The sequence below is a fragment of the Orycteropus afer genome, unplaced genomic scaffold, assembly GCF_000298275.1.
Source record: "Orycteropus afer afer isolate SDZICR_OR568_19922 unplaced genomic scaffold, OryAfe1.0 scaffold00143, whole genome shotgun sequence".
In the NCBI taxonomy this organism is placed as follows: Eukaryota; Metazoa; Chordata; class Mammalia; order Tubulidentata; family Orycteropodidae; genus Orycteropus; species Orycteropus afer.
In genome coordinates, this window is record NW_006921730.1 from 326,014 (window position 1) to 350,771 (window position 24,758).

Below are 24,758 nucleotides of genomic sequence, written 5' to 3' on the forward strand. Positions count from 1 at the left end.
TTGTTGAAGAGGGTCTGTGCAATCCTTCTACCTAGTCCGCCATCTTGCCCCGCCTTCATTGTTGTTTTGATTTGCATCTCTCTAGTGGCTAATCATCAAGAACGTTTCTTCAAATGTTTGTTGGCCACCTGAATATCCTCCTTGGTGAAGTGTCTATTCATGTCTTCATCCCCATTTTTAATTAGATCATTTGTCTTTTTGTTGTTGAGGTGTTGGAGTTTTCTATAAATTTTGGAGATAAGTCCTTTTTTCAGAGATGTTGTTGCCAAATATTTTTTGCCCAATCATCTGTGCTGTTGTTATATGTCATCGAGTTGGGCCCAACTCATAGCTACCCCTTCTTGGGTTTCTGAGGTGGTATCACTACGGAAGTATCATTTGTAAGTTCTCCTTTTATTCTTTTGGAGAGATTTTGGAAAATTTATTTTTTAGAAGGTCCCATTTATCTGGTCTATATTATCCTGTTTGTGCATTTTAGGTTATGCTTGATAGTCTATTTATGCCATATATTGTTGTTGTTGTTGTTGTTATGTCCCATCAAGTTGGCCCGAACTCATAGTGACCTTTCTTTGGGTCTGAGGCAGTATCACTACGGAAATAGATTGCCCAACCTTCCTTCAGAGGAGTGGCTGGTGGGTTTGAACCACCAGGTTTCTGGTGAGCAGTCAAGTGCCTTAGGCACTATGCTACCAGAGCTCCTATGCCATGTATTAGGACATGTAAATTTGCCTTTATTTTTTCCTTTAGGAACTTTATACTTTTATGTTTCACATTAAGTCTTTGATCCATCTGCTGTTGGTTTTTGTGTATTGTGTGAGGTACAAATCTTGTTTCATTTTTCTGCAAATGGATATCCAATTTTCCCAGCACCATTTGTAAAACAGACAATTACTTCCCCATGTAATGGATTTCAGCCTTTTGTCAAAGATCAACTGATCACGGGTTGATGGATCTGCTTCTGGTTTCTCAATTCCATTCCATTGGTCTATGTGTCTGTTGTTTTATCAATATTAGGCAGTTTTGACTACTGTGGCTGTAGAGTGGGTTTTGAGATCTGGGAGTGTGAGACCTCCTACTTTGATCTTCTTCTTCAGCAGTGCTTTGCTTATTGAAGATCTCTTTCCTTTCCATATATAGTTAGTGATTGGTTTGTCCATACCCTTAAATAATGTTAATGGGATCTGGATTGGGATTGCATTGACTGTACAGATTGCTCTGGGTAGAACTGATGTTTTCACAATGTTCAATCTTCCTATTCATGAGCATGGTATTTTCTTCCATTTATGTAACTCTCTTATGTTTTCTTGAAGTAGTTTTTTGTAGTTTTATTTGCACAAGCCTTTTGTGGCCCTGGTAAAATTTATTCTCAATTTGGTAGCTATTGCAAATGGAATTGATTTCCTCTTTTTTCCCCCCAGCAATCTCTTTGCTAGTGTAGAAGACTCCAACTGATTTTTGCATGTTGATCTTGTATCCTGCTACTATGCTAAATCTCTCAATTAGTCTCTTCAGTGGTTCATTTATTCCATTGACATTCAGTGTAATTATTGACAAGTATAAATTTGTTGCTGTCATTTTGTTATTATTATTGTTATTATTTTGTGGTGTTCCTGGTTTCTTTGTTCCATATAATTTTCTGCATTGAGCTCATTATGTTTATGAATAGTATTGTCATTTCCTTTGTGGATGTTGTCTTAGTATTTGCTTAATATATTTTTGTTGTTGTTGTTGTGATGTGAAGGTTGATCATTTTTTTTTGAGGTTACCCTGTGATCTATAATTTTTGTCCTGAGTTTAGAACAGTCCATTCTATCTTGAACTCTCTTGACTTTGTCACCATTTAGAAGTTCTATAACTACACAGTATTTTCCCTCTTTTTGGTTTGTAGTTGTCCTCATTTGTCAATTGATGTCTCTGGTTCCCTGTTTACAATCTTGTAAGCTTATTTTACTTTGGGTACTTCCATAGCTGTGTTGGTTTCTGGGTTATGTCATCATGTGTAGTAATGGTTGGTTGTTGTCATTATTGGCTTTCTGTCCAAAGGACTTCCTTTAGTATCTGTTATAAGGTTGGTCTGGTTTTAACAAATTCCCTTAATTTCTACTTATCTCCTTACTTATTTCTTACTTATACTTATTTCTTACTTATTAGGAAATCTCCTAATTTAACTATCATAGTCAAGGGACAATTTCACTGGATAAATATTTCATGCCAGGAAATTTTTCTATCCCAGGATTTTATATATATCCCATTGCCTTCTCACCTCATGGTTTCTGCTGAGAAATCAAAACTTAGTCTTACTGGTTGCCCTTCTCAGTTAACTTTTCATTTTTCCTGTGCAACTTTCAAGATTCTTCCTTTGTCTTTGGTTTGGTGAGTTTGATAATGATGTGTATTGGTGATTTTATTTGGGGTTCTATTTTGTTTGGGGTTTGTTAGACTTCTTGAATGGATGTATTCTCACCTTTCATCACATCAGGGACATTCTCTTCCAACAAATGTTGGACAATTTTCTCAATGATTTCTTTTTTCTCTTCCTGTTCTGGAATTCTAATTACATGTAGGTTATTTCTTTTAATGGTATCCCAACTGCGTCTTAGGCTTTCTTCATTTTGTTTTGATCTTTTTTTCTGATTGATCTCTGTCCAAAGACATATTCAGGTATTTGTCTTCAATCTCATTAATTCTGTCTTCTCTTGATTTAATTCTACTCCTTTGCCCTTTCAATGTGGTATCTATTTCTGCAAATTTAGTATTTATCTTCTGGATTTCTACCTGCAGATTTTGAATCATTTCTAATTTTTCATGTATTTTGTCATTTGGTTCTTGTATTTTCTTCCAAAATTCTTCTAGGAATTGGTCAGTGTTTTTCTTAATACATCTCTCAATCCATTAAAGATACCTAAATATATGTCTTTTGCATTCCTTATCAAGGAGTTCCAATGCTGATTTTTCCTCAGAGATGTGTTCTGGATCTGTATCCTGCTCCATTTTTTTCTACTGTTTTATCTTGCTTTTTTGTGTGGAGAGTAATGTTCAGTTGTCTCCAAGACATTGTGACTTCCTTGTTTTCATATTTAATTGGTGATTGTATGCTGATTTGCTAAAAATTTTCATTTTCTTTTTGATGTATCTGAGTAAGCAGGGTACTGTGTTCCTGTATTCACTGGTTTGCAGCAGTTATGCATGCATCACCTGTCTCCTAGTGGGTGTGATAGTGAATGAGAGTGGCTGCACAGATCTCTGTTAACTGCTTGTGAAGAGCAGTTAAGGGTGAATCAGGCTCTTATTAGTGGTTGTGTATTATTGGTAGGTTGGTGCAGAAGGAAGTAGTGGCTTTCACGCAGTAAGTAGAGCTTCAGGATGAGAGAGTGTGGTTGGGTTGTATGGGCATGGTTGCTGTCTCCCACTCAGTTAGAAAATAAAACAATAATAGAAAAATAAACATTAAAAATTAAAGGCAAGAGAACAAAAAACACACACCACATCAACACACAGGAATAGTCACAAAAAAAAAAAAAAAAGAAAAGAAAGAAAGAGGAAAGGCAATAAATGAGAGAAATTATTTAAAGAAATACTTTTACAAGCCAAAAGAAATAGGAATCAAAAAAGAAGAAGAAAAAGAAAACCTCACAATATATGTGGAAGGGGGACTAAGAGAAAAGAGGTAGACTAGGAGAATAATGAAGAGAAAAATGGGAAAAATGTAAAAGGAAAAGCAAAGATTGGGGAGAACCACAAGAAAGAAAAAAAATGGGAACCAGGAAAAGGGAAGAGAGAAAAAGCTGAAAATGAAAACCTGGGAAAGAAAGGAAAAAGAATCATGCTAAAAAAGATGAAAAAGAAAAATAATTTTTAAAACAAACAAAACCAAACTAAAAAATAAAATAAAACAAAATATAGGCAGGGCAGAGCATCAGGATCCATCAGAGCACTCAGTCTGGAGTGGAACTCCCGCCAGCCAGACGGTGGGGGGGATTGGGGGGATGGCTGCACCTCCATTCCCCAAGTGGTTGTGGTGTATAAGAGTAACAAGGGGAATATCACACCTTTTCCAGTCTTCAGTGTCTGATATGTCCTTGCTGTCCCTGGCAAGTAGAGCCTATTCCTAGGTCCCTGGAATCTTAAAGTATGCTGTTGCTTTAAATATCCAAAATGGTGAAACTGCTTTTAAACATTCAAAATGGCTGTACCCTCCAGACAGCCAAAAATCCACAGCTCAGTCAATCCCCCTTTTCCTTGCTTCCCCTCTTATTCATCAGCCACCAGTGCAGTCCTCCATTTAGCCCCTGGCTAGCAGGGCCAATCTTTAGGCTAATTCTTAGGTCCTGGGACCACTTGCCACTATCCAAGCTGTCCGTGCCGTCAGGATCCCTCACAGTCCGCAGCTCCATATGTCTCCCTTTTTGCTGTTCTCATGCAAGCTCTTCCACCACTTGGAGTCTGGTCCACTTCTGTATGTGTCCCTTCAAATCTCAGGGCTCCAAGACTATCTTCTTTATCTGTGTTAATTGATTCCTCTTTTCTTCATTGGAAAGGATTTGTGTAATTTGTCTGCCTATTCCTCCATCTGACCCTAATTTTAATTTCTGCATATGTCTTCCCATGACATAGTAAGTGTCAAACAACATTTAGAACTATTTTATTTTTAAGGTGGGTTATAATTTTCAGTTATCAAATATGCAAAATAATTTATTCATATTTCTAAAGATTCTAATATCATGTTATTTTACAAAAGTAAAGAGTGCTTAGGCTGTATACATAAGTGATGTTTGATTAACATTTTTTAATGCTTTTCTATTAACTCATAATTGTAAAACTTAAGAAGCTTAAAAATATAGATGGTTCTCTCATTACATACAATGATCAATTATCGTTGTTGTTGTTATTTGCCATCGAGTCAGCCCTGACTCATAGCGACCCCTTCTTGGGTTTCCGAGGCAGTATCACTATGGAAGTAGGAATGCCCAACCTTTCTTCCGAGGAGTGGCTGGTGGGTTTGAACCGCCAGCCTTCTGGTTAGCAGTCAAGTGCCTTAGGCACTATGCTACCAGAGCTCCTTATTAAAAAGGTGTTAATCTGATACATTTGCTTTGTAGCAGTCTTTTTTTTTTTTTTTTGACTGTTCAGAAAAAAATATTTTATTTTGTATTTGTGTCAAACTGTCATATTTGCTTTATTCTCAGTGCAGGTGACTCATCCTCCCCAAGAAACAAGAATGAGGTGGGGTGGGCTGTGTCTTCCATGAAATCATGGTGTCCACAAGGCCCCAGGAAACCCCTTATAGTTCTGAGAGTTGATGGGGGATCCCAGCAAAGGCTGGGGTGGGTGAGAGGCAGTGACTAGAAGGGGTAGCCACCAGTCAGGAAGCTAGGGGTTAGAGGACCCTGTCTTTGGCTCTGGTCTGGCTTTGAGGCTGCCATGTGGATCAAGGCAGTCTTCTTTCATAGGCATGGCTTTGTTTCCACTCAGGGCCAAACTGGGAAGGGAGCAGGAAATTATCATGGGTGGCTGGTTCAAAAGGTGCTGCTGCTGGTGCCCCAGAGTCCAATTCAAGGATGAATTACTCCAGTAGGTCCCCAATCATACCAGAAGGACTAGGAATGGCAGCTTGAAGCCCTACTGTGTTGTTGTATGCACCCAAGAAGGCTAACCACACCTCCTGGAGCCAGGTTTCCCAATCACTCTGGGCTGCCAGCCTGGGTTTGGGGACCTCTAGGGGACAACTACCCATCTTGAAAAAGTTGTCAGAACGGTTTGAGTATGAGGGACTGGAGGTTTTGGCTTCCACCTGCCCCTGGTGGGGTCTTGTGATGGCTGTAGCTGCCTCCAGAGGACATTCTGTGGAGAGCATGAATTACTCTTCTTCCAAGCTACCTGAGTCTGTGCTCCCACTAGAACCTGCTCCACAACCTCATAGATGAAGCTCCCAGCTGCTTCTGGGGAGCTCTCCATGACCAGGGAGAAGTCACTGCCAAGACTGGTCATGCTGGCACGGTCCCTTTGCTTCAGCATGTAGATATCTTTCAAGGTGAAACCTGCATCCTGGGCTGGCAAACACTTCCTCCCATTTGTCTTCATAGCACAGAACTCCTTGTAGGTGATATGCTTCAAAAAATTGAAGCAGAAGAAGAGAATCTCCTCTTCTTTGCTTAAGTGATCTTCCAACATGTGTCCAAAGAGGAACCAGTCACAACCACAGTTAGGTAGACGTGCTCACCAGGCTTTAGCGATGTGTGGATCAGCCCATCAGCCCATAAGGAAAGGCACAGGAGAGAGATGAAGGGGGTGTGTGTCCAATCCCAGCCTGATATTGTGTACCAGCAGCCCTCTGTCATCACCACTATGGGGCACCAGCAGCAGTTTCACTATGAAAAGCAGCAGTTTTGGGCAATTTTGTGTTTGTTTCACCAAGTCACTACTCTGAAACTGGCTTTAGTCGATGTTTAAAGAGCCTGTCAGGGAGTCAAGGATGTTCAGTGGGGCATCCTTGTAGTTCTGCTTCCAGTTAAAAATGAGCCTCTGGGTCACATAATCTCAATCCTTATATTCCTTAAAAAATTCACACCATGGACAGGTGTTAGTAGTGTAAAGTCAGCACAGCCCTGGGCTTTGCCCACGTTCTCAGAGGAGGTTAACTTCATCTTCCTGTTCTCCACCATAAGGTCACAGATGTATTTGATTGACAGGTACCGAAGCAGCTTGATGTCATAGCCTCTGACCTTATCAAAAAGATGTGGGTCAGCACTTCAGAGACCACAGTCCTCCTCTGTGATGTCCTCTGCATCTGCCCAGACATCATCTGCACCCCCTGATAAAATATAGTTGTAGCCACTGCATCCACACAGCCCTCCCCATACAGCCAGCCATGGCCAACCTGCAGATGTGCTTGCTCTTGAGCAGGATTAACAGACATACAAACCGTCCTCTGCATCTGGCCAGTTTGCTGTGGTTGATGAGGTTTTGCAATTTTCTCACTTACACAGTGCTCTCAAACTTATCTTTTTCTTTCTCAGAACTTGCATATACATGTTTGGGCCACTCCCCCTGAACACGATGTGCTGGGGGTAGTGGCCACATAGCTCCCAATTCACATTTTGGATCATGCTATAACCTTAATCCCGACCAAACAGTTCAATACATCTCTTCTCAATGTGCTCAACCTTTGTGCTGCCTGTTCCACTTCCATCTTTGTCTGATTATTAAAGTCAGCCAAAATTCCTCCAGCACCTTCCTGAGTTCTGGCTCCTGTGCCTGCGAGTTGCCAGAAGAGGCCTAGGATCCTGCTGAGGTGGAGTAGGTAGCCCTAGTGCCAGCTATTGGCCCAGTCTGAGTCCAGTTCAGTGTCCTGTATGCTCCTCAGCATGCCCTGCCCCACCCATAGCAACTAGAGGTAACCATTCCTAATGTGGAACCTGTCTGTATCAGTAACTCTTAATGTATCAGTCAGGTTTTTGCAAAGAAAACATAATAGATTATCTATTTAATTCATTTAATTAAATGTATTGGTTCACTTGATTGCAGAGTCTAGTAACTTTGAAATGTATAGGTAGGGCATCAGCCTAGAAATTCAGGCAAGATTTTTATGTTACAGTCTGGAGGCAGAATTCTTTCTTCAGATCTTTCTTCAGAAAATTTCAGTTTTTATTCATAAGGTATTCGACTGATTGAGGATAATTATCAAGGGCAATCAACTTTACTTAAGGTCAACTGATTTTAAATTGTAGTCACACCTATAAAACACCTTCACAGTCACATCTAGACTAATGCTTGAACAAATAACTGGGCACCAATTTAGTGCAGGAAAAGGAGCCTCTGAGCTCAGAAGACACTCATAATATGACTGAAAAAGAGCTGCTTCATTAGAGTAGAACTGACCTTAATGACATGGATAAAGTAAGTTCTCAGGACCTCCATTTGCTGACATGGCACAATTCCATTTGAGGAGAAACAGCTGCAAACATCCATTAATGATCAGAACATGGAATGTATGAAGTATGAATCTAAGAAAATTGGAAGTTAACAAAAAATAAATGAAACATATAAAGATTGATATCCTAGGCATCATTGAGCTGAAATGGACAGGTTTTGGTCATTTTGAATTAGACAGCCATGTGATCTACTATGCCAGGAATGACAATTTGAAGAGGAAGACATGGCATCCATCGTCACAAAGGATATTTCAAGATCTGTCCTGAGGTACAATGCTGTCAGTGATAGTATAGTATACACCTATAAGGAAAATCAATTAATACTACTATTATTCAAATTTACACACCAACCACCAAAGCTAAAGATGAGGAAATTGACGATTTTTTTCAACTTCTGCAATCTGAAATTAACCAAACATGCAATAAAATGTGTTCATTATCACTGGTAACTGGAATGCAAAAGTTGGAAGAAGAATCACCGGTAGTTGGAAAATTGGTGTTAGTGACAGAAATGATGCTGGAGATCACATGATAGAATTTTGCAAGACCAATGATTTCTTCATTGCAAACACCTTTTGTTCAAAAACACTAAAGGCGGCTATACACATGGACTTCATCAGATGGAGTACACAAGAATCAGACTGACTACATCTGTGGCTAGAGGTGATGGAAAAGCTCCATATCTTCAGCCAAAACCAGGCCAGGAGGTGATTGTGGAACAGACCATCAACTGCTCATATGCAAGTTCAACTTGAAGTTGAAGACAATTAAAACAAGTCCACCAGAGCCAAAATATAACCTTGAATATATCACTCCTGAATTAAGAGACCATTTAAAGAATCAATTTGACGTATTGAACACCAATGACTGAAAACCAGAAGAATTATGGGATGAAATCAAGATCATCACCCATGAAGAAAGGATGAGGTCATTAAAAAGTTGAGAAAGTAAGAAAAGACCAAAGTGGATGTCAGAAGGGACTCTGAAACTTGCCTTTCAGTGAAGATTTACTAAAGCGAATGAAAGAAATGACAAGATGAAAGAGCTGAACAGAAGATTTCATAGAGCAGCTCCAGCAGACAAAGCCAATTACTATAATGAAACATGCAAAAAGACCTGGCATTAGAAAAGCAAAAAGGAAGAACTTGCTTGGCATTTATCAAGTTGAAAGAACTGAGGAAAAAAATTAAACCTCAAGTTGCAATATTGAAAGATTCTATGGGCAAAATATTGAATGGCACAGAAAGCATCAGAAAAACAGGGAAGGAAAACACAGAGTCAGTGTATCAAAAATAACTGGTCAATCTTCATCCGTTTCAGGAGGTGGCATATGATCAAGAACCAATGGTATTGAAGGAAGAAGTGAAAGCTACACTGAAGGAAGTGACAAAGAACAAGGCTCCAGGAACTGATGGAATATCCAATGAGATGTTTCAACAAATGGATGCCCTGCTGGAGACACTCACTCAGCTATGCCAGAAGATTTGGAAGACAGCTACCTGGCCAGCTGACTGGAAGAGACCTATATTTGTACATATTCCAAAGAAAGGTGACCCCACTGAATGTGGAAATATCAAACGATGTAATTAATATCACAAGAAAGTAAAATCTTACTGAAGATAATTTTTAAAAAATGGGTGTAGCAGTATATTGACAGAGAACTTCCAGAAATGCAAGCTGGGTTTAGAAGAGGACTTGAAAGAGGAAAATCATTGTTGATGTCAGATGGATCTTGGTTCAAAGCAAAGAATACCAGAAAAATGTTTACTTGTGTTATATTGACTATACAAAAGCATTTGATTGTGTCGATTATAACAAATCATGGGTAACAATGGGAATTCCAGAACTCTTCATTGTACTCATGAGGCACTTATGAGTACTTATATAGACCAGGAGGCTGTTGTTCAAACAGAACAAGAGAACATTTCATGGTTTAAAATCAAGAAGGGAGTGCATCAAGATTGCATCCTTTCACCATACTTATTCAATGTTTATGCTGAGCAAATAATCCAAGAAGCTGGACTAAATGAAGAAGAATGTGGGATCAGGATTGGAGGAAGAGTCATTAACAACCTGTGATACACTGATGACACAACTTTGCTTGCTGAAAATGAGGAAGACTTGAAGCACTTACTGATGAAGATTGAAGAATACAGTCTGCCATATGGATTACATTTCAATATAAAGAAAACTAAAATCCTCATCCCTGGACCTATAAACAGCATCATGATGAATGGAGAAAAGATTGAAGTTGTCAAAGCATTCACATTGCTTGTTTCTACAACCACCACCAATTGAAGCCACAGTGAGGACATCAGATGATGCACAGAACTGGAAAAATAAGCTGCAAAGGACCTCTTTCAAGTGCTGAAGAACAAAGATGTCTCCTTGAAGATTAAGGTGCATTTGACATAAGCCATGTTATTTTCAAGAGCCTCATATGGATGTGAGAGTTGGACAATGAGTAAGGAAGACTGAAGAAAAGTTGATGCTTTTGAGTTGTGGTGCTAGTGAAAAATTCTGAAAGTGCCATGGACTGCTAAAAAAATCTAACAAATCTGTCCTTGAGGAGGTGCAGCCAGAATGTTCCTTGGAAGTGAGAATGGCCAGACTTTGTCTCATCTACTTTGGTCATGTTGTCATTTGGGACCATTTCCTAGAGAAAGATGTCATTCTTGGTAAGGTGGAAAATTGAGGAAAGAGAGGAAGGCCCTCAATGAAATGGATTGACACAGTAACTGCGAGATGGGCTGAAGTACAGCAAGGATCCTGAAGGTGGTGCAGGACTGGGTGGTGTTTTGTTCTGCTGTGAATGGAATCACTATGAGTCAGAGGTGACTTGATAGCACCTAACAAGAAGAACAATCACTACTAATCAAAGTAGAAGGTAGAATAATGAGTTTAGTGTACTATGTTGTGCCAATTGACCTTGATATCCCCCATAATCATGATCTCTAATCCACAGGTCCAGCAATTCACTCCATTAAGGTGCTTGGTTGTGGCTAGGAAGTTAGCCTAACTTTGTCCCATGCTAGTTTTATAATTGTGGGCTGGCACAGGACTAGGTAGTGTTTGGTTCTGTTGTACATAAGATCGCTATGAGTTGGACTTGACTTGATGTTCCCTAACAACAACAACAATTGCTCTATAATGTACATGAAGATTTTTATAGCACATGCAAATATATATATAAGAATATTATCTTCCAAACTTATGTACATTCATGGGTATATTCCCATGTGCCTATCAATACTTGATCTTCTTGCCAGTCTACCTATGTATCCACCCATAGACTAGAGTTTATTCTTACTGATAATGCAATATTATGAACATAATACATGAAATTCCTTGTTACATATTTCCTGAACACACTATAATAGAAATATCATAAACGAGTTCATCACTACTTAACAACATCTCTCTAGAAAATGCTTTTGCTTTTTGATCTTTCATTGACAGTATACATTTAACCTTAATTATATTTTTAGTTATAATTCTACACAGTTATACCAGTTGCCAATAGAATTCATCTTTGACAACTTTATTAGTTTTCCATAACATTGTTCTCTCAAACCCCACAGTTCTACTAATGGAATAACCATTAGGTCATTTGCATTTACTCATTCAAGAACACTACATCAAAACAAGTGCTCAATTAATACTTTTTTTCTCAGATTCCATTCCTTCCCTTTTAGTCATTTATCAAGGCATATTGGTTCTCCTCCTTGGGGTTTTACATAACTGCCTTTTATTTTGTTCCAGACACACCCTCATCTACTTTAATCAAAACCACCATCAGATCATGCTAAGGATACTGCAATTATCTTTCTAATTGAACTGCCTCCCTCAAAACTCCTGGCAATGAAATCCATTGCATAATGCACTGCCTGATTAATCTTCCCAAATAGTATTTTATTCATGTCAGACCTTGCTTGAAAATTTTTACTACACTACCATAAAATAAAATTCTTCTCTTGAAGACACTGAAATAAACACAAGAAGAAAAGGCAATGATGGTGAATATTACTACATATCCAATCTTGCAACAATGGTAATAAGAAACAATAATGTAAAAGTGGATACATAGAAGTTATGTAAGCTGAGGATGGTTATGTAAGTAGGAGGGTGTATGGGAGTACAACCAATTGTAGATATAGGGTTAGCAGAAAATATTTCCACAGATATATTTGAGTAAGCTGCAAATATACCCATGTATATAATAGATTGCACAAAGCGCAGTTACGAAAACCTCTTAGTCATAACAATACTTCTCCTGACTGAGACACTAAAGCCACTCTTGGAGATCACCTTTCAGCCATATAAAATACAGGCCTATGAAGTGAAAACTCACACCAGGTAGGAATATGCTTATCAGAACAATCAACTGTATGAGACGAAAAGGCAGCATTTACTCAAAAGCAAAATTAAGAAGGCAAGAAGTGGCAGGAAATCTGAGTGACTGAAAAAGAGGAACCCAAGATGGAAAAGAGGAGAATGCTGAAAAATTGCAGGGATTGCAAGCGAAATCACAGAAAAATCTGTGTGTAAATTACTAATTGGGAAATTAATTTACTCTGGAAATTTTCACAGTAAAATATTTAAAAAAAAAAAAAAATCTGTCTGTGTGGAGGAAGAAGAAGTTGATTGGAGTCCTGGCTTCATCAAGACCATGGATACAGTTTAGGGAAATTATTTAACCCAGACAATTTTAGCCTTTTGAGGAGCCATGGAGTCCTTTTGAAATAGATTTAAATTGATCTTATAGAAATTGCCATTCTGCCATAAACTATTTAATATGAGATTTCATTAAATCCATGAATACCAGGTTAAGAATTTCTAATTTAACGTTTTTGAATTTTAGTTTAGTCAACTGTTTACTCAGAGTCCTTAGGGTCATATGGAAAGTTGAGAAATCCAAAATTGTTTTGTAATAAGTAATAAAATACTAACTAAAATCCAAACTCACTGTCTTGAAGTCAATTCTGAGTCATAGTAACCCCCATTGGGTTTCAAAGGCTGCAAATCTTTATGCCAGCAGACTGTCTCATCTTTCTTCCATGGAGCAGCTGATGGGTTTGAACCAGTGACCTTTAGGTTAGCAGCCAAATACCTTAATGAGTACACCACCAGAGCTAATTAATAAACTACTTCATAAGTGAAAAAAATAAAAGAAAGAAAGAAATGGTACAGTGCTTCCTCAAAAAAGGTAGAAATAGAAATACTATATGATCTAACAATACCACCCTAGGTTTATATTCTAGAAAAAATAAGAAGCCTGACACAAATATGCGCACTTATGTTCATTGCACCATTACCCACAATAGTAAAAAGATGGAAACAACATTCTATCAAGGAAGAATGGTGAGTGAATAAGTTTGGTTTGAGCTTGGTTTAAAGTTTATAGAAGAAACAATGAACGAATCTGTCTTGGAAGAAGTACAGCTGGAATGCTCTTTAAAAATGAGAATGGCCAGACTTTGATTTTTGTATGTTGGTTATGTTAACAGAAGGGATAAGTTCCTGGAGGAGAATATCATGCTTAGTAAAGTACCAAAAAACAAAGGGAAAAGAGGAAGACTCTCAGTTTAATGGATTGACATGTGGTTGTAACAATGGACTCAAGCATAGCAACAGTTGTGAATATAGTGCAGGACTCAGTGGTGTTTCCTTTTGTTGTACTTAGGGTTGCTGTGAGTCAGAAACAACTCCATGGCACCTAACAAAAACAGTAATGATGGTTAGGCAATGCACATTCTTGAAAATGCCTTCCATCTCTTTCCACACTTCCTTTATCAAACAATTCCTTTCTACACTGTCATAATGCCTTCTATTGAAAGGCATGGAGGAGAGAGATTCTTCTCTCTGGGAGTAGAAGGTTTTGACTGTGCACTTCATCTTTTTCCATAGTGCCAAACTGAATCCTCAACATAAGAGGAAATGTGATTTGCCTGTTTATTGGTGATATAGAACTAAGTTTAATCCCTTTGGAAAGAGAGTAAATCACTGCTCTCAAGTTACAAATTTGTTTCCCTCCTAAAGTAACTAGTATGCCACTGAAGAGGAGAAAGATCTATATTTGCTCTGTTCTGTTTATTACTGAGCAGGTATGCATAAGAAAAGAGAGAAGGGTAAGGCATGCCAGATGCCTGTTTACGCCAACAAATCCAATCTCTTCCTTGTATCAGCTTCACAGTTAATAAAGCTGATGGTTTGATTTTATTTTGTCTGACTTCTTTGTCCCTATCTCTATTGGCTTAGAAATTGAGGGAAATTCTGAAATCATCTTTAACCACAAGACATAATCATTTAAAATTATTTTCTCTAATGTAACCTAATGTATGCAAAATACATATGACTTTGAATCTAATTTCTCACTATAAAAAATAATTACTGTTGGTATCATTTTTTGATTAAGTGTTATAAGAGTTTCCATCTAAATAATATTGCATTTTACCATATTTTTTTATCAAAATAGACTAAAAGAATGTTCCTTACATAGTATTTATAAGTACCAATAGGATAATATAGCTTTATACTTTGAGCGTTAAGTGCTATCAACATTTGGAAAATGCTGTATTAATGAGTTCTAAACTACTTAGGGATGCCTCATAAATTTAGAGAAATAAACTTGAGACTTAAGGTCATTCTTTTTTTCCACCCATTTAAATATACCATGAATGAAAGCATAGAATTTCGAGTAAGAAAATTCTTAGTAGGTAAAACATAGATAAAGTGAAAATCATGGTATTTGTATGGAAGAGGTTAAGAGATAAAGAAGAGAGTAAAACTGGTATCTCTGGAAATGAATGGGAAATTTATTTCTTAGTGTTACACAAATTATAAATAGTCTTAAAATTCAGATAAATTTCAGATTGTGTGGTGTAAAGAGTGAGCATAAAATATTCCATGTTGAAGGAAGCAGCCATTTAGATGGTCCAAATGGCTATAATCATTACTCATTCCTTCACCCGTACTAACATATTTGGGCTTCAGAACAAAACATTTCACCTCCCCCTCTGAAGCCTAATCATTTGTCTAAACAAGCAGCGGGGCTAAAGAGATACAATTCTGGATTTGTGTCCCCAGGTTTGATAACCTTCCTCTTCAGTTTATCAGGTGGGAAAACTTGTATTGCACAGTGAGTATAAAACTGGGTGGAGGAACATACCCAATGTCCTTCATTCACAGTGCAAAGAGAATGGGCATTCATGGAAGTTCTTCAACCTGCCTGGAGAGATTTGAGCGAGGAAAGACCACTAACGATAGAACTTTTCCTGTTGTACAGTATTTGTTGTCTGTGAATAATTAAAACAACTTTCACTCTTGCCATAATTGTGTACTTGTATGTATGAATTGATCAGGACACATGGACATAACTCCCATGCAGTGGTTGATATCACTGGTTTGGATTTGCATCCCAGTACTTTGGTGAGTACTGGGATATGGACACAGCCTTCAAGGAAACCTGCATGAGTAACATACATGTGTTCTTGTGCATTTTTTTAAATCCTCTCATGATGTTGTTAGGGCCATGTGACTAGTTAGAGAAAATGCATTGTGAGCAGAAGTGACAGATACTTTTGACTCCAAGCAGTTTAAAGGTGGTATGCTTCTTCTATTACTATATTTTCCTGATAAAATGTTAAAATAGAAACATCACAACTACAAGATTATAAGACTCTGTTCGCCAGATGGAGGAAAACTCTGACCAACCACAATGGATAATATGAAAGTGAGAAATAAACATTTGTTAAATTAAGCCACTGAGACTTTGAGACAAATAATGTTGCTTAACCTAAGAAATATGGGCAGACTGATAAGAAGTTGAGAGTAATGGTAAGTCAAGTTCTATCATCTGATCATATTCTGGTATAAACTAGCAATAATGTGTAGCACTTAACTCAAGTAATTATCTTGCTATTATTTAAGTAGCTCCTTTGTAGAGGGCTAAGCAAATATGTGTGGTACAAGTGTTATAAAAAATGAGCCAAAGATAGTCTCTGTGTATTGGTCCTAGGATGTTTACTTCTTCATAGTGAATTGAGGTTCATTATCCTAAAAAAAAAAAAAAAAAAAATCAAGTCCAAACTCAAATTTATACACACCTAATTATACACACACTAAGATTGAAAAATACAGTCTGCAGTATAGATTACATCTCATTATAAAGAAAACAAAAATCCATACAACTGGACTAATAAACAGCATCACAATAAATGGAGAAAAGATTGAAATTGTCAGAGACTTCCTACTTCTTGGGTCTACAATCAACACCAATGGAAGCAGCAATCAGGGCATCAGATGACATATAGCACCGTGCAAATTGGCTGCAAAGGACCTCTTTGAAATTCAAGCCATGGTATTTTTAATGGCCTCATATGCATGTGAGTGGTGAACAATGAATAAGGAAGACCAAAGAAGAGTTGATTATTGAGTTATGGGGTTGGCAAAGAATACTGAAAGTACCGTGGACTGCTAAAAGAACAAATAAATCTGTTCTGGAGGAAGTGCTCCTAGGAAGCGAGAATGGCCAGACTTCAAATCATCTACTTTGGTCATGTTGTCAGGAGGGACCATTCCCTGGAGAAGGACTTTGTGCTTGGTAAGGTGGAGGGTCCATGAAAGAGGGGAAAGCCCTCAACGAGATGGATTGACGAAGTGGCTGTGGCAATGAGCTGAAGTATAGCAAGGATCATGGAGCTGGTGTGGGACTGGACAGTGTTTCTTTCTGCTGTGCATAGGGTTTCTTTGAGTCGGAGACAACTTGATGGCACCTAACAACAATAATTATTTAAAATTGCCCTGATAAGCAAATTTTTAAGTTACTTAGGATCAACCTGCTTTATCTACCCCATGGGACTGCACCAAACGTCTGTTAGCCATAAATTATAAATCCCTGCATTTATATGGACCCTCAAGTTGCTGCTGTCTTCTTAGCTCTCTGACCTGGAGACTCCCCAACATGATACAAAAGGACATTGTCCAAGATTATGTAATCTCCTATCCTCTTCCCCAGGGGTTTTTTAGCCCCCTCTCCTTCTCATAACTCCCTGAGTAGCTTTCCTTTTGAAGACTTCCTACCTGTGGTTGTCAATGTGTCATCCCTAATAAATAGCTTATTGTGAATTCTGGTGTCTCATGGTCATATCTTCTTTTTTTATCAGTCTGAATTCTCTTGAGCTCATGACTCAATCATATTCTATAAGCTAACCCTTTAGCTGGACGGAACCTCACTATAGGTGATGTGCCATCATATTTCTCTTGTGAGAAATACTTACTGAACATCTGTTTGTATTCTATTCAGGGTAAAAGAGTAGTAGTCTATGGGAATGAATTAAAATGAATTAAAAAAAAGACCCTTGAACCTCAATGTGTGATAGTTAGAATAACGACACAACAATATACAGAGAAAAGTTACCAATAACAAAGTGGTGTCAAATGAGTCTCCAGTTGCATTTATCAGAGAAATGTTTTCAATTAAGATAGACTTTTAGGAAGTCTTTGAAGGAAAGCCATGGTGGGATTTTTGAAAAAATGGAGGGGAAGAGTGTCAAAAAGGACACAAAAAAAGGCAAGTGAGAGTCATTTCAGAGAATTGGGACTAGAAAAATTTGAGATGTGTTATGAGCTCTGGTAGTGTAGTGGACAAGGTATTTGGCTGATAATCAGAAGCTCAGTGGTTCAAACTCACTTTGAATTCTTATTTATAAGTGACAGAAGATTATTTTATTTCAGTTTCCTGGAAAAGTGATTCTAAAAATATGAGGGGCACAGGGAGAGGGTTACAGGGTAAGGAGAGGAGGAGACTGGGTTAGGGTTGGACATGGCAAATGGAAAATTAAACTAAATGTACACATAACATCGAATGTAAAACAAGCTCTTAAAATTATATATATATATATATATAGTTCAGATGATTGCTTGAAGGACTAAAGAATGGGACATTTACCTAGGTAGGCCTGACAAACAAACTGAAGACAAGCTATAGAAGCAGTCTATGAGGAAACTACCACTATACAGTGTTTGTATGGTTGCCTTTTTGTTGGAAAAGAAAAACAACATAACTTCTACACTGCTGTCTCTTGCATAGGTACCATTTTTTTCCAGGAAATGTGCCTTACAGTCGTTGCTGTCTCTAAAGCAATTGCCCTCACCACCTTCTTAACCAGAATCCTACCTTACAAATAGTGCTGTTATTGTTAACTGCTGTAGACTCTTCCCCTGACACATGGAGATCTCATACACAGTGGAAGGAAACACTGCCCAGGCCTGCACCATTCCCGTGATCTGTCTGGATCAGACTGCCGGAATCTGTAGGTTTTTTGCTGGCTGATTTTCAAAATTAGATTGCCAAACCTATCTTTCTAGTTCTGAGCCTTAACTTTTCTCACTTCTAAAATAAAAATTTCACACTAAATGATAGATGGTTCCTGAATGACATATCTGTGTCCCAGTGTCTACAAAAGAGGTTGGGAAAACACTTTTATGACTTTACTTGGGGACATGGTATTCTTAGGTTGGGCAACTCATAAATGTAAGACAAACAATTAAAAGGCCAGAGAATGAATTTCAGCAGTTGTCCTCTTCATAGACACAAAAAAACACCAGTACACCCAGTCAATTCAAACACATGCTGAGTCTGTGTATGTCAGAGAACTGTGTATGTCAAGGAACACTAGGCCTTTTTTCCAAGGTATCTCTGGGTGGGTTCAAACCACCAACTTTTCATTCAACAGTTGAGTATGTTAACCATGTGCACTAGCAAGTCATTTTTGCTCACAGGCACTCCACATGAGCTTACAGCTTGCTTTGCTATAATTAACTTATGGAGTTTAATAAATAATAAAGGAAAAAAGACAAAAAGGATAGATATCAGTTAAGAGACTATGATAGTGTTGTTGTTGTTATGTGCCGTCGAGTCAGACCTGACTCATGGTGACCCCTCCTTGGGTTTCCGAGGTGGTATCACTATGGAAGTAGATTGCCCAACCTTCCTTCTGAGGAGTGGCTGGTGGGTTTGAACTGCCAACCTTCTGGTTAGCAGTCAAATGCCTTAGGCACTATGCTACCAGAGCTCCAGACCCAATAAAAAGGACCACAATCTTAAAATTGCGCCTGAGAGCAAAAAAAGAGGATGTTAAATAATGACACATTCTAAAAATCTGAAAAACAAATCCACTGGCATAGAGTGATTTCTGACTCATAGTGATCCTATAAAGAGATCTGTCTGTATGGTGGTTAAGGAATTGGGCTGCTAATCAAAGGACTGGCTGTTTAAATCCACAAGCTGTTTTGTGGGAAAAGGATTAAGCAGTCAGCTTATTTAAATATTTACAGCGTTAAAAACTCTTTGAGACATTCTAGTTGACCTGTAGGGTTGCTATGAGTCACATGAATGGCACATTAACAAGGTTTAATTAATAAGAACTTGGAAATTGATTGGATGGAAAAATAGGTTATAAACAGAAACAATACAATGTCCATTTTTCTAAGTTTGACCCTGTGCTTATAAAAGGGGATAGTGCAATGAAAGTTAATAGAGATATTAGTAAAATGAGTTAATTTGGAAGAAGCAGAGATGAAATGAATTTCAGGTATGCTAGGTGTATGTAGATGGAGTGGCATAAGCAAGTCAGAAAATAAGTAAATTGAAGAGAATCATGGAAAACTTAAAGAAAGCCAATATATCAAGATTATGAAGAGTTTATAAAAGATCCAGTTTAAGAAGGTGAAGAGATTCATTACAGTGTTATGCTGATTGGTATCTCTATTACTGTTCTCTAATTCCACTGTGGCAAAACAAGAGGAGATAAGTTCACTGTGAAGAGAGTCAGGGCTGTTAGGCTTTGGGAATGACTACCCAGGCAGATTGTTCAATCTGGGGATCTATGAAAATGAGATAGAACCTCTGTCTGGTTTTATTCGGATGTGATAAAGGCTGAAGTCATGGGGTGGTAGAACAACGGTCTAAGTGAGTTTTCAAAACCATCAATTGTATGGTAGTTCTGTAATCCTTTAAAAGATATATTCAATTTTTATGATATTAAATGTAGACATTATGAAAGGAATCTCCTTCCTTGTGCATAAGAAACTCTCATGATTGTTCAGGAAACTCTATTTCATACCACAGACCACTATTTTTCTTTATAACTTTCTATTTTATTTTATTTTTCTTTATCTCAAAAACATTTATTAAGCATTTATTATTTGCAAGCAATTATGGGATACCCACTATTTTGATGCCAGGGTCATTTTGAAGCAATCTAAAACAAATACATAAATTTCACATTTATAAATTTATTAAGTCATCTACAAAACCAACATCCTCCTCAATGTATATTGCATTCCCCTTCACCCAAGTTAATGTGTCTACCCTCTAGTTAATAATGGTTTATGATATCTTCCCCTCCCACCCATGGTAATCACCAAAGAATATTTGTGCATGTGTGTAAAAGTTTTATTTACTTTTTATAATAGTGATCTCATACAATGTTGTGCTTTTGTGATTGACTACTTTTACTCAGCTAATGTCCACTAGGTTCATCCTTATTATGAAATATGTACTAGATTCATCATTGTTCTTTAACATTGCATAATATTCTATTATGTATATGTACCAGTTTGTTTATCCTTTTGTCCATTAATAGGCATTTAAGTGGCTTCCATCTTTTTTGCTATTGTCAATAGTACTACAAGAACAATGTCATAGATTGAATTGTGTTCCCCAAAAATTTGTGTTAACTTGGCTAGTCCATGATTCCCAATGGTTTAGACCAAAACCAAACTCAGTGCCATCGAGTCAGATCTGACTCATAGTGACCCCTCCTTGAGTTTCCAAGGTGGTATCACTATGGAACTAGATTGCCCAACCTTCCTTCTGAGGAATGGCTGATGGGTTTGAACCTCCAGCCTTTTGGGTAGCAGTCAAATGCCTTAGGCACTACACCACCAGAGCTCCTAATGGGATAGAAGTTATGCAATAAGGTAATGTGGCAGATATGTAATGATAACACATGATGTGGTAAGCTGATCTGGTGTAAAAGGTGGGTTGCAATACCTTTAGCTCTACTTTATCTAAAGGGAACTTCCTTGGGGTGTGGCTTGCAGAACATTTTATCTTACAAGGGTTAAAAGGGGAGAGAAAGGATCAGAAAGGGAGACTGCTAAAGAGGCAGGGAGGTGGCACCTTTTGACATTCTCTATCTACACAAGAGGAAGACAGAATCACCATCAGCAGCCCAAGGCCTGTTCCTTTGAGGCCAGACATGCTGCCACCCTACAGCCCTCTTATCAACCTTGACACTAACCATCCTGTGACACCCACCACCTCTTTCCTGGGTTGGATACTCACTGCAGTGGCCACACAGAACTCACAGATTATGGGGTTTATTAGGGAAGCAACAGGCTACAATTCAAATTGTACTTGAAGGACAATATCCCCTCTGCTGTGCTCTTAGACATGCTTCTCTGGGCCTTGCCTCTAGGCCTGGCCTGTGGCTCTGTGGGCCATGAAAGCCTGCTGCTCTCTCCTGTGCCTCTTGATTCATCTGCCACCATCCTTCAGCCAGATGTCTCTCTCTCAGCAACACATCTCTCCCAGCAGTATGTCTCTTTCAGCTGATAGTCAGATTTCTTCTGCCTGCAGAAGAGCTCAATTTGAGCCTGGTAGAGTGGCAAAAACAACGAATCCCAACATCAGAGTTCTACACACCTGAGATAGAACAAGCTTTTTCAGAAGATTACTTCATGCTGCTACAACAGACATACTCCAGGTGAATGACTTTAACAATCATGAAGGAGTTTAAATTTCATAGTCCCATCCAGTAGTCCAGTGGGAGTTACAAAGACTATGGCTAGAAAAGCTCAACCATGTAATTTACTACACTGCAGGCTACCTCTTGGCTTTTCTAGCCATTATCTCTTTCATGCTTCAAAAATTAATGTCCCCTTCACCATCAGTTTAAGGATAACCACACCCAGGAAAGTGATAAGCCAGCCACTTCATACCTTTATCCTAATTTTAGATACCCAATTTCTAATTTTCCCACCTGTATCAAACCAGTATTAGGAACTCTGGTGGTATAGTGCCTGAGGCATTTGACTGTTAACCAGGAGGCTGGCAGTTCAAACGCACCAGCCACTCCTCAGAAGGAAGATCGGGCAATCTACTTCTGCAGTGACATTGCCTTGGAAACCCATGGGGAGGGGGGAGTCACTATGAATCAGATCTGACTCAACAGCAGTGAGTTTGGTTTTTTGGTATCAAACTAGAACTCTGAGGAGACAAGCATGTTCCTTTCTCTCTGAAGAATCTTCTGTTCTGCTTAGAAACTTTGGGCTTCTGCATCCATAAACAAGCAAAGTCCAGCCCAGCACAAGCCATCAAATTGCAGCAAGTTAACACCAGTTCAGTGTCAAACATTTTCCTTTTCATTTGGTCAGGTTCTGGTCAGCTCAGTCCTAGTCATCCCAGGTAGGTTAAGGATACCAGCTGCCAACTATGGAAGTCATAGTTCTACCTTTACTTATGATTAGCCAGCACCCTTTCTCTTTCATCCTTAGTCTTCAGGGACTAGTTTAATGTCTGTAGGCTCCATATAACTCCTCTCATCCCTAGCCTCCATGATCTAGGTCAAAGAGTAACAAACTCAGCACATTTCTTCATTGCTGCACTTTTCCCATTTCCACTCTTCAAGTAGACTCAGGTGGTCACAAGCAAGCAGCATAAAAGGCCATCTACTCTCCAGATTTCTTTAATTTCCAATCCTGAAAGGGGTGTCTCTCATGGGCTATGACTTTCCTGTTTTGGTGCACCAAAGCCTAACTTCTTGCTCTGGACATTGTTTTCTTGCAGGTCTTGTCTTCAAATGCAAATCTTCTATTCTCTCAGTAGTTCTAGGTGGGTCTTCTCAAACACAAATTTCCTCATTTAACAGGTTCTGGGAGGAGCTCAGGTTTTCTTCCTAAGCTCTCTATACTCTATATATAGGGTTTAAAACAAAATCTGTGTTTCTTCTGGGAAAATTCTATCTCCCCTCTTAATATATTCAATCAAGTATTGGTTAAAGGCAGAGTTCCATGCTCTCCGTTATCCATACCTCATAATCATTTCTAACATACAAGTAGGTAAGAGAACATTCAACACCTGTAGTACATTCAGATAAATGCATACACTGAAACACATAATCCTATTTAAAACATTCTAGTTACATTTCTTCACCTTGATAATCTTTCCATTCTATGTGTATGGCCTTGGGCCTTTGGCTGAATACAATCAAAAGCTCTAGCCTGTGGATCGAGTATCTCCTTTAATTGGCCTTTCTCTTTCTTCAGGGGGCAGAGGGCCAGAACCAGAACTAGGGCAGTCTGGAAAGCAGCAGTAGGTGGTAGAGGGATGGACCCACAGTTAGGGCAGGCCAGAAAGCTAGAATGGAGCAGTTTGGCACAACTAAGGCAGAGAAGCTTGTCTGTCAGTGTGGTGGCTTGTGTGTTGCTATGAGATTGGAGGTTATGCCACTTGTGTTTCAAATGCCAACAGGGTTACCCATGCTGGAGAGGTTTCAGTGGAGCTTTCAGACTAAGACAAACTCAGAAGAAGAAAGAGGCCACCCACTTCTCAAAGAATTGGCCAGTGCAAACTTTATGAATAGCAGTGAAATGCTGTCTGATACTGGAAAACTTTATGAATAGCTCTGAAACGTTGTTTGATATAGTGTCAGAAGATGAGCCCCGGAGGTCAGAAGGCACTCAAAATATGACTAAGAAATATCCTCCTCAGAGTAGAGGTAACATTAATGATGTGGATGGAGTAAAGCTTTCAGGACCTGCATTTGCTGATGTGGCATGACTGAAAATAAGGAGAAACAGTTAAAAACATCTATTAATAATCGGAACATGGAATGTACAAAGTATGAATCTAGGAAAACTGGTAGTTGTCAAAAAGGAAATGGAATGCATAAAGATTGATATCCTAGGCATTAATGACATGAAATAAACCGGCTTTGGCCATATCGAATCAGATAACCATATGGATCTACTATGCTACAAATGACAAATTGCAGAGGAATGGCTTGACATTCACCTTTACAAACAATGTTTCAAAATTTGTCCTGAAGTACAATGCTGTCAGTGATAGGTTAATATCCATACTCCTACAAGAAAGGTCAGTTAATACTACTATTATTCAAATTTTTGCACCAATCACCAAAGCTGAAGATGAGGAAATTGAAGATGTTTACCAACTTCTGCAATCTGAAATTGACCAAACATGCAATTAAGATGTGTTGATTCTCACTGGTGATTGGAATGCAAAATTTGGAAATAGAGAAGAATCACCGTTAGTTGGAAAATATGACCTTGGTGATGGAAATAATGCTGGAGATTGCATGATAGAATTTTGTAGGACCAATGACTTATTCATTGCAAATACCTTTTTTCAACAACACAAATGATGCCTATACACTTGAACTTTGCCAGATGGAGTATACAGGAATCAGATTGACTACATCTGTGACAAGATGCGATGGAAAAGTTCAATATCTTCAGCCAAAACAAGGCCAGGAGCTGATTGTGGAACAGACGTTCAACTTCTCATATGCAGATTCAAAGTGAAGTCGAAGACAGTTAAAAGAAGTCCATGAAAGCCAAAATATGACCTTGATTATTTTCCACCTGAATATAGGGACCAGATTTGATGCATTGAACACCAGTGACCAAAAACCTGAGGAACTGTGGGATAACATCAAGAACATAATCCATGAAGAAAGCAAAAGATCACTAAAAAGACAGGAAAGGAAGAAAAGAGCAAAATGTATGTCAGAAGAGACT

At 38.4% G+C, this 24,758-nt stretch overlaps 1 pseudogene; it reads right to left on the reverse strand.

Moving 5' to 3' along the window:
• Positions 1-5,563: 5,563 nt before the first annotated feature.
• The window catches only part of LOC103201169, a 66,659-nt pseudogene continuing 47,464 nt past the window's right edge, over positions 5,564-24,758 (reverse strand).